The sequence below is a fragment of the Pseudopodoces humilis genome, chromosome 19 (genome assembly GCF_049639895.1).
Source record: "Pseudopodoces humilis isolate 2021_Gansu_Grassland_sample_001 chromosome 19, ASM4963989v1, whole genome shotgun sequence".
In the NCBI taxonomy this organism is placed as follows: domain Eukaryota; kingdom Metazoa; phylum Chordata; class Aves; order Passeriformes; family Paridae; genus Pseudopodoces; species Pseudopodoces humilis.
Window position 1 is genome coordinate 7,037,602 of NC_142218.1, and position 9,111 is coordinate 7,046,712.

Genomic DNA, 9,111 nt, shown 5'->3' on the forward strand with positions numbered 1-9,111 from the left:
GTGAGTCACCCTCAGACCCCTCAGCGCCGACTCACGCTCCCTTCTCCCTTCCCACGGTGACGAAATGCACACTCCATCTCTGCCTTAACTGTTTCATCACCTTGTTTACTAAACACGCTGCGTTCCACAGCCACACAAGGACAGGAAGAAGGAGAGTGGCTGGGCAGCTGTACCAGGCCACAGCACAGCACTGAATGACCACCCTGGGGCTGCCCTGCACAGGTACTGCCCTGCTGGCCCCAAGACCATGCTAACTGTGGGGACAGCAGGGCATCACTGGAGGCCAGCCAGGTGCTCAGGACCCTGCTGGCACTGAGCTTGGCTGGCCAAGGGCTGATGGTGCTGGACCCAGACCTGCAAGGGCCTGGGTGGGCATGGGGGCAGAAAACAGTGGAACCCCCCACCTGAGCCCCAGTGCCTGGAAGCCACCTGCCTGGGATTTGGGAGCTTGCACCCTCACCAAGACTCTGCATCCTTCCCCACCACCCCAGTGGGTCTGAGTGTTTCCAGCACTGGAGATGCCCATGGCTCCTCACCCCATGACCTCTAAGCCCAAATGCCAGCAGTTGAATGGCAGAGCTTCCTGGTACCAGAGGCAGTGCCTGCCCAGGAATGCCCCACCTGGGGCCCTGGGACATTAGGGGTGCCCTATCCTTGCTGCACTGCTCTACAGGGTGCTGCTGACTCAGGTTCCCACCCAGTACAGCACAGACCTTGCCATGGGATGGTGTTTTCCTGCTTCTCCCAAAGTGCCGATGCTTGTGGGAATGAGAGCAGTGAAGGGGAAAGCAAACAGGGATGAGGAGAGAGGGGAAAACAGATGGCAGGGAACAAGGCGCAGTGTCAGCGTGGGGGAGGGAGGACTGGTGTAGCCCAGCGAGGCTGCCTGACACACAGGTCCCAGAGCAGATCCCCTGCCCCAGCTCTCACAAATCCCACGAGCCCAAGGGGTCCTCAGCTGGCTCATCAGGAGGATCTTCCCGTTCACCCCACTGCTGTTACTGCCTGTCCTTCCAGCTCCCAACAGTGCCAGACTGGCTCAGCAGTTGTCCCCTCCCAGTATCCCCCCAGCTCTGGCTGAGCCAAGCCAGCAGCTCCTGGCCCAGCCAAAGGACAAGCAGGTTATGCTGGCACCCAGGACAGCTGGGGGCAGTGAGAGGTCAGGGCTGTGCTCCCCATGCCCTTGAAGACTAACCCCTATGCCCAAGGGAGGGCTCATCCCTGGGGCAGCATCACCTGCCAGGTGCCCTGTGCTGGTGGGATGCATCCCAGGGCCACGGCTGGCTGGGCACAGGAAACTCACCGGCAGTGTGGGCTAAGCTGGAAGGAAGCAATAATGAGAAATCAGGGGGTTGCCTCACTCCCCCACCACAGCCCTGCAAGAGCAGCCCCCATTCCCTGGCACAGGAAATTGCTTCACAAGCAGCCGCCATCCTGCACCCGGTGTGACAAACACATCCAGACAAGCATTCCCTCATGGTGGGACATAGCCCAGAAACCCTGCAGCCAGGTCACCCTACAGCCCCCTCCCACAGGGTCCAGCCTGCCCCCCTTGTCCCTGTGATGGCCCAGCTCTTCACCAGGCAGGAGGCAGTGGCTCTCTGTGCTCCCTGCCTGGCTGGGAGCCGAGGTGAGGAGGGCTTTTGCCAAGGGGCCCTGAGGCTGGTGGCTCCTAAGGCATTTGGGGAGCAGGCACTGCTCCATGTCCTCCACTTTCCAGCCTGCCAGGACCTCAGCCCACAGCACAGAGCTCTTGTGGGAGCTGGATGCTAAATAACCCCTGGGAGGATGAACCTGCAGGGCAGCCCCAGCAAGGAGAATTCTGACTCCAGCTCTGGGATACAGTCAGAAAGTCAGATCCAGCTCTGGTCTCTCTGTCACTGTGGCAGATCCTTTGGCCTTCCCCATGCTATTCCCATCCCTCATTTCCACTACATGCAGAAGCTGCAGCTTCAACAGCACCTCCTGGGCACTCTGCCAGGGCACACCATGGCATCCTGTGGCACCCTGAGGGCAGAGCCACGGCCCAGCAGCACAGAGTAGTGCTGGCAGAAATGGGTCTGCATGGGGAGTGGGGCCTCAGAGCAAGTGATGGCAGAAGGAGATGAGGTCCAATGCCCCACACACTGTGTGCATCAGTCCCAGCAGGTCCTCGAGCTGGGTGGTGGGAGCTCCAGTGGGGGGTTGCCAGCCACAGCTCTGCCCCCGTCCTGGCCGCTCCCATTGACTCACAGCCCCGCTCACCAGCTTCCTCCTGGAACCATCCCGGGGGAATTTCTGGTGACTCTCTGGAGGCTCGTCAGGGAGCAGGGCCAGGGCAGCAGGGAAACCCCCATGTTTGGCAGTGCTGGCAGCCTCTCTGCCAGGCAGGGAATTCTGTGGGATGGGCTGGCACCACTGCCATGAGCCCTGCGCAAGGCAGCCTCAATCAGCTTGTCTATGGGAGCTGGGTCAAGGCACAGGCTCCTCAGAAAGCACATGTGTGGAGGGAGGCTTGGGGCAGCCGCTATGGCTGGAGGGAAGGAGAGGAGGGCAGTGGTGATGGGGCAGTGCCACAGGCAGGAGAGGGCTGTGGATGGCAGAGACCCAGGAGCTGTGCCCAGCCCAGGTTGCCCATGGCCTTCTTTGCTCCCAAAGCCCCTGAAAGGAGTGAGATGGAAAAACCCAGGCAGACATCCTCCAACCCAGACACTGGCCGAGCCACGAGGTTGCCGGTCACCACCGTCGCTGCCAAAAGGGGAAGGAACAGCCACCGCAGCCCCTTCACACACCCTTACTCATGGCCACTCTCATGTAGACCCTCTGTGGGAAACTGGTCCAGAATGTCAAAGGGGGCTGGTGCCTGCCTGAACCCCTGCCCAGGTCAGAGGCTGACAGGACACAAAAGCAGCTCTGCAAGGCTGCAGGTCTCCTCCTGGGAGGTGCTGGTTGGGTCAGCAGTGAGGTTTGGGGGACTTGTATGGAGCCAGGGCCCCTAGACCTGCCCCCAGTTCAATTTCCCCCATGGAGGCAAGCAGGGTGGGGGCTAGCCAGGTAGTAGTAGTGTGGTACCAGACAGCCAGGAGAGAGGCTCACAAACATGGGATGCACCAGGGCAACAAAGCTGGTGGGGAGCTGAGGAGCCAGGGGACACTGAGCTGCCACAGTCACTGCTTCACACCCAGGAACCCCAGGAAGGGGACAGGGGTACACAGGAGCAAGGGACAGGCACAGGCGTGTGGATGGCATCAGGTGCCCTCCCAGCATAAGCAGGAGTGTGGTGGCAAGGGGAAGTGGGGTGGGAGAGAGTCAGCATCTTGTGTGGGTGAGACAGCACTGGATTGGGGAGAGCAAATGCCGGTCGCACTGGGAATACGACCTGTGCAGAGGGAAGGGAGCACTTGGACTTGGCAGAAGCCTCAGGGAGAGCCAGTGCCACACAGCCACCACAGCACAGCCAGACACCCTGAACAGTGGGCAGGGCATTATTGCATGCCTCTAGCTGAGCCAGGCAGCCACTGGTCCCACTGCCCTGAGCTACAGTGCCCCAAACCCATACCTGCCCCTGTCCCATGGGCTCTGCACCACTCCATGCCCAGGAAGCAGAGCTAACACCCCAGCACTGGCCACCATAGCCAGCAGCAGTCCATGGTATGCAGTGACTGGAGCACAGGGACACTTGGCATGGGAGCAGGACAGGGCACAGGGAGCAGCTCTGCGTCAGAGGTTCAGAGCCCCTGCTCAAGGGTTCCAGACAGAAACAACATTCCTGCACACATTTCCCGTATCTGCTGTCCCGGCACTGGGCCCTGCGTGGGCTGGGGCTGCAGTCTCCAGCTGGGCCCAGGACCCTTCCTGGCAAACCACCCTGCATGCCACCCACCCGCAGCTGTCCAGCGCCAGCAGTCCCTGGCCCATTCCCTGCCTGCCCCAAACTTTGTGGATACACCGTGCTTGCCCCTTGCCTCACCTGGGGAACTCCCCACCTCTCAGCATCCCCTTCTTGCCAACCCTTCACCCTTGCCTGCCTGGTGTCCTGCCCCCTGCAGCCCTGTACCCCTTAGTCCCAATGCCACCCAGCCCTGCTGCCCCCAGCCCGATGCTGCTGCTCCCACACCTCTTGTCTGGGTGAGGATGACGTGGCTGTCACCGGGAGGCTCACTCCTCCCTGCAGGCACTGAAACCAGCGCTGCTGTGTCACCACCCATCCCAGCTGCAAACCACACATGACGGATCCCCTGCCTGCCACACTGACTCCCGGTATCCAGGTGGGCGGCACAGTCACCTCCTGTGTTGGGCTGGGACATCCCCCTCCGTGCCCACCCTGGGAACTCCCTTATCTGTTGGGGTCCCACTGGAATGCTGCAGGAATCCCAACAGAGCTCCATTCATCAGCTGCTGGGGCTGACAGCTGGCACCATGGCACACCTCACACCAACACCACCAGCAGCCTGCTCCAAACATCACAAGGCTTTTGTACTTCAGGACTTCTTTGTAAACTCCATCCTATCCCTTGACCCTCCTCCTGCCTCAGCTTCTGCCTCCAGCTTTGACCAGCCTTTCTTCTCCCAAACTTTCCCACCTGCTGGGAGCAAGACCACGGGGTATTCAGGCAGGTGAGAGGGGCACAGGGTCCAGGTCAGCTGGGGAGCATTTGGGAAGGGGTATCCATGGTCAGCCTCGTGGCCATCATCCCCTCAGCATCCCCTCTTGAGCTGGATCAGCACCATGGAAACATCTCCTGTGCACCAGAGGAGTGAGGCAGGAGCTGGGAGGAGAGAAGGGCAGGACAGAGCTGGGTGGCTGCCAGCTCCAGGGGACACAGCTGCTGCGGTGAACCATCAGCACCATGGCACAGGACAGGTGGGCAGCACTTTGTTCCCAGCAGTGACACGGGCACAGCAGCTGCCTGCTAAAACAGGAAGAGCAGCAGTTGTGACAATGACAGGGAACCTGACTGTGAGCGAGGGGACAATGTGCTGCCAGGAATCCACGGCTGTCAGCAATGGAGCGGCTCGGGAATAAGGAGCGGGGGTTTGTGGAAGGTGGAATATGGGCAAAACTGGTGGTATTTAATTGTAAACTGCGCAAAGCAGAAGGAAGGGCGGTAGATGCAACACGTTTGGATTTCAGTAAAACATTTGACAACTGTTCCAGCGCTTGCTGCCAAATTAACTCAGAGCAGCTCAGTTGTCAACACAGGCATATGGACAAAGCCCAGGCAGCCCAGGAATGGCACATAGCCTGGCTGTCTGCCAGGAGCTGCCCTGGCCACACAACCTGAGACCTTTCAAAACTGGGCATGGTGTGAGCAGGAGGCAGCACATCCTGGGCTGAAGGAACACCAGGATGGACAGAGTTGCCATGCTGCCCTGGCAGAGAAGGGCTGGAGAGCACCCAGGCAAGAGCCAGCAGACCTGTGGGAGCTGCCATGCCCCCACTGAGAGCAGCCCCAGAGCCTGCCTGCTCTGCTCTGGGGTGCAGTGACCTCCTCCAGTTGAGGGGCTGGAGCAAGGGAGACTCAGCAGAGCAGCCTCGCAGGACCAGTTGTGTGCAGGGATGCAGGACTGGCAGGGTCAGGAACCCCACAGCAGCACCAGGTACTAACCCCCTGCTCCAGGAGTGCTCATCCAGGCACAGGCCCTGTGCCGGGGACGAGAGCAGGGGACAGACAGAGCCCAGCACAGCCGAGGCCTTTGGGGCCCTGCTACATACACAGTTTTCTGCCCACCTTGTTTATTTTACTTATATTTCAGTAATTTGCTGATTACCATTTTTTAACTAACCAGCAGTGATGAATCAGCAGCACGGGAGAGGTTGGAAACTAGTGGCCTTGGACCGTGGCTCCAAGGTCTCAGGGTCTGGGAAGGAAGCCACAGGATCCCTCCAGAAGGGGAAAAAAAACACTCAGCAGTAGCAGCAGCAGTTCTGGCAGGCACAAGGGAGCCAGCTGTTTGCATCCAGCAGCTCCAAGCACATCCTGGAAAGGCTGTTGATAGCCCCAAAACTTTCAGGAATGGCAGCCATGGCACTGACCTGGGTGTGGAACAAGACACATGAGAGAAGGAATGCATGGCTCGGTGCCACCATTGCTCCGTCTTGGGATCAGGGCAGGCATTGATGGCACAAAAGGAACAAGGACACACCAGGAGAGCCCCTCCATGCTCAAGGTACAGCCACCAGCTGCACCTCCAGGGCCAGTGAGCTGCCTCCTGCCACAAGGACCATGTGAGGTTTTGAGTGGTCTCACCATCAACTTCCACATGCTCCTCCACTGGGAGTGGCTCCTGCCTGTCCTGGGAGTGCCTGCCTGAGCCCAAGGGTGGCATTATGGCTGAGGTCACGGGTTCAGACAGAGCTTTGGTGGCCAAAGAACACAGGCATTATCCTATGGCACTCCCACTCACACCAGCGCTCTGGGAAACGGGGATCCCAGCAGAAACGGCCAACACCGGGGGAGGCTTCTCACCACAGAAGCACCACCCTGGCACAGGGCAGAGGGGCTGAGGCAGTGCCTAGCAGGAAGTTATCCCAGCTCTCATGGCCACCCTGGCATGGAGCAATCCCCCAGGAGTGCCCCAGGAGCCTTCTCCAGGAGCCAGCATTATTGGGAAGGCACAGAGCAGTGAGGCAATCTGGTGTGAAGAAAAACCATTTCCTGCAGCAAGGGCTGCTTTGCTCAACGTTTTACAAAATCTGCTGATGCAACTGCCCTTCCCAGGTGGGATATAAATACAAGCCTTGATGTGGATTCGTGCCCTGCAGCTACACAAACATCGCAACAATGTTTTCTTTGAAAAGAAAAAAGAAAACAAGGAGGAACAAACAGCACAGATGACAAAATCACTGGCAGTGGAAGTCCGGGGTTGGGGTTGCGGGGAGGGGAAGCTGAGGCTCTGCCTCGGACACCGTGCTCAGCACAACCATCTCCTATTTTGGGACAATGACCAGGGCCATGAGCTCATGGAAGAGCCACTGTGGGAGCTGGACAAGTCCACTCACAGCTCAGCAAACTGGGAAGGGGACAGCCTGGCATGGCTATGGGGCATCAGCAAGAACAAGCCCCTGGCAGCGGTCACCCGTCATTGTGCACCCACCCTGCCTGAATGGCAGCCTGGCTGATGGTAGCTCCTTCCCAGAGCTGAAGAACATGGAGCTGGGAAACCTCGCTGGGCATGGGACAGCCTGTCAGCGCAGCCCATCAAGCAGCCTGATAAAACCAGCCTCATACTCCGCCCAAGCTTGAGCTTTGTCCTCCAGGCACAAGCGCTGCGTTGTCTTCTCAGCCCGTACCCAAAAGGCCTTTAACCTGCTGCTCCCCCCACTAAGGTATTTGGACACATACCCAACACGTGTTGCAGCCATTTTTGGATTCTCTTTAAGCCTCTTGCTGAGATTTCCTTGTGTTTTCTTTGGCTCTGAAGTGTTTTCAGGCTCGGAGGCACAACAGCAGAGAATTATCAGCAAGAAGCTGTGCCTCTGGAGCTGAGGACGGGAGCCGTGCTCTGCCTGCCCTGGAAATCCCCTGCTCACCCCGCTCGGGGGCACACAGCATTTTTAAAAATAGCAGGTTACCCATCACAGCAAAGCTCTGCTTGGGACAATTCACTGAGACAGAGGACATGGGGCACCTCTGCAGGGTGATAGGGAAGCTTGACGCAACTTTCCATCAGCCGAGCCAGCACCAGGAGGGATCGTGTGAGCCCCTGAGGCCCCTGGAGCTCAGGCTGTTTTGCCCTGCAGCCATCACCCGTTGGGAAAATCCTTCACTTGTTTCACACAGCAGCTGACTGAGGGCAAAAAGAGGAAACCTGCTGGTCTGACACAAATCCATCCTGCTTCCTCTACCTGGCAGGCAGCTTTAGCCAAGGGTTCCTCTGACACCACTCCCCCTCCCCAACAGAAACACAGAGCTTCCCCCAACAGGGAGCACAAGGGCATTCCAAACCCAGACAGAGCCGGTCACAGGCAGTCCTAGGCTCTACCGGCGTGAGGCACAGAACGATGGAGAGGGGACACCAGGCACAGGAGCACCTCCCTCCCATCCTCCCCAACTCCACTTCCCCCACTGAGCTACACAGGGCTGCTTTAAAAAGCACTAGTAGGAGAAAAAAGCTCAAGCCCTCGGTCTTTCTGGGTTTCTGACATGACAGTGACGGCAGCAGCCGGGCGCATGTGGGGACTCAGCCCTGAGGCTCTGGCAGCAGCGCTGCGGCAGCAGAGCTCAGCCAGCCCGGGGATGGATCTCACCGCTGCTGTCTGCCCATGATGGATGAGGGCATAAACCTTTCAAGGATGCATTTAATTAGCTTGAAAAAGAGCCGGAAGGTGCACACACAGCAGCTGGCGGTGCAGCTCCTCTACTGCCTCTGCCGGGCACACGGTGTCTCCGGGAACTCTCACCTGGGGCAGGACACATGGGACACACGGAGCCCCAAGGAAGAGCCCGGGGCTGTGGGGGCTGGATCCAGGCACCGCCTGCCTCGCACCGGAGAAGAGGCACAGAGACACCACAGCCAAATGCTGCAGAGTACTGATCCAGCCCAGCACCCATCGGCTCGGATTTCTGGCAGGCTACGTCCATGCTCACAGACTGCGCCAGATGAGACACTGTCTGTCCTCCAGCAGCTGGCACCATGTCAGCACCGGCTCCGGACCGGCCATCCTGGCCAGTGACACGATGGAACTGCCCACCCCGACCCGCACTGCGGGCTGGCCTTGTCTGAGTGGCCCTGGAACCGGCTGGGATGCAGAGCCCTGACCCCCTTGCCCCGTGTGTTCCTTCCACAGGGACCCAGAGCCAGGGTCAGCCCACCATGGCCCAGCCCCAACAGAGCTCAAGCACAATACAGCTGCCTTTCCTGCAGAAAAAAAACCAGGATAAAGCCGTTCTCTTTAGAGCACTTCAACATGAGAAAATATCAGTGGGAACAAGGAGCCACCTGAGCGTTTGTTAAAGCCATCACCATGGAGCAGAGGCCAAGCCCAGGCCACTCACAGCTGAGCTCCGCTGGAGGATCTGGAACAGCAGCGCGATCAGCAGTGCTGCAGGGAGCTGGGACAGCAGCAAAGTCCGAGCACATCCCTGCAGGGAATGCTGTGGCATCGGGAGGTGGCAGGAATGCCCCACCA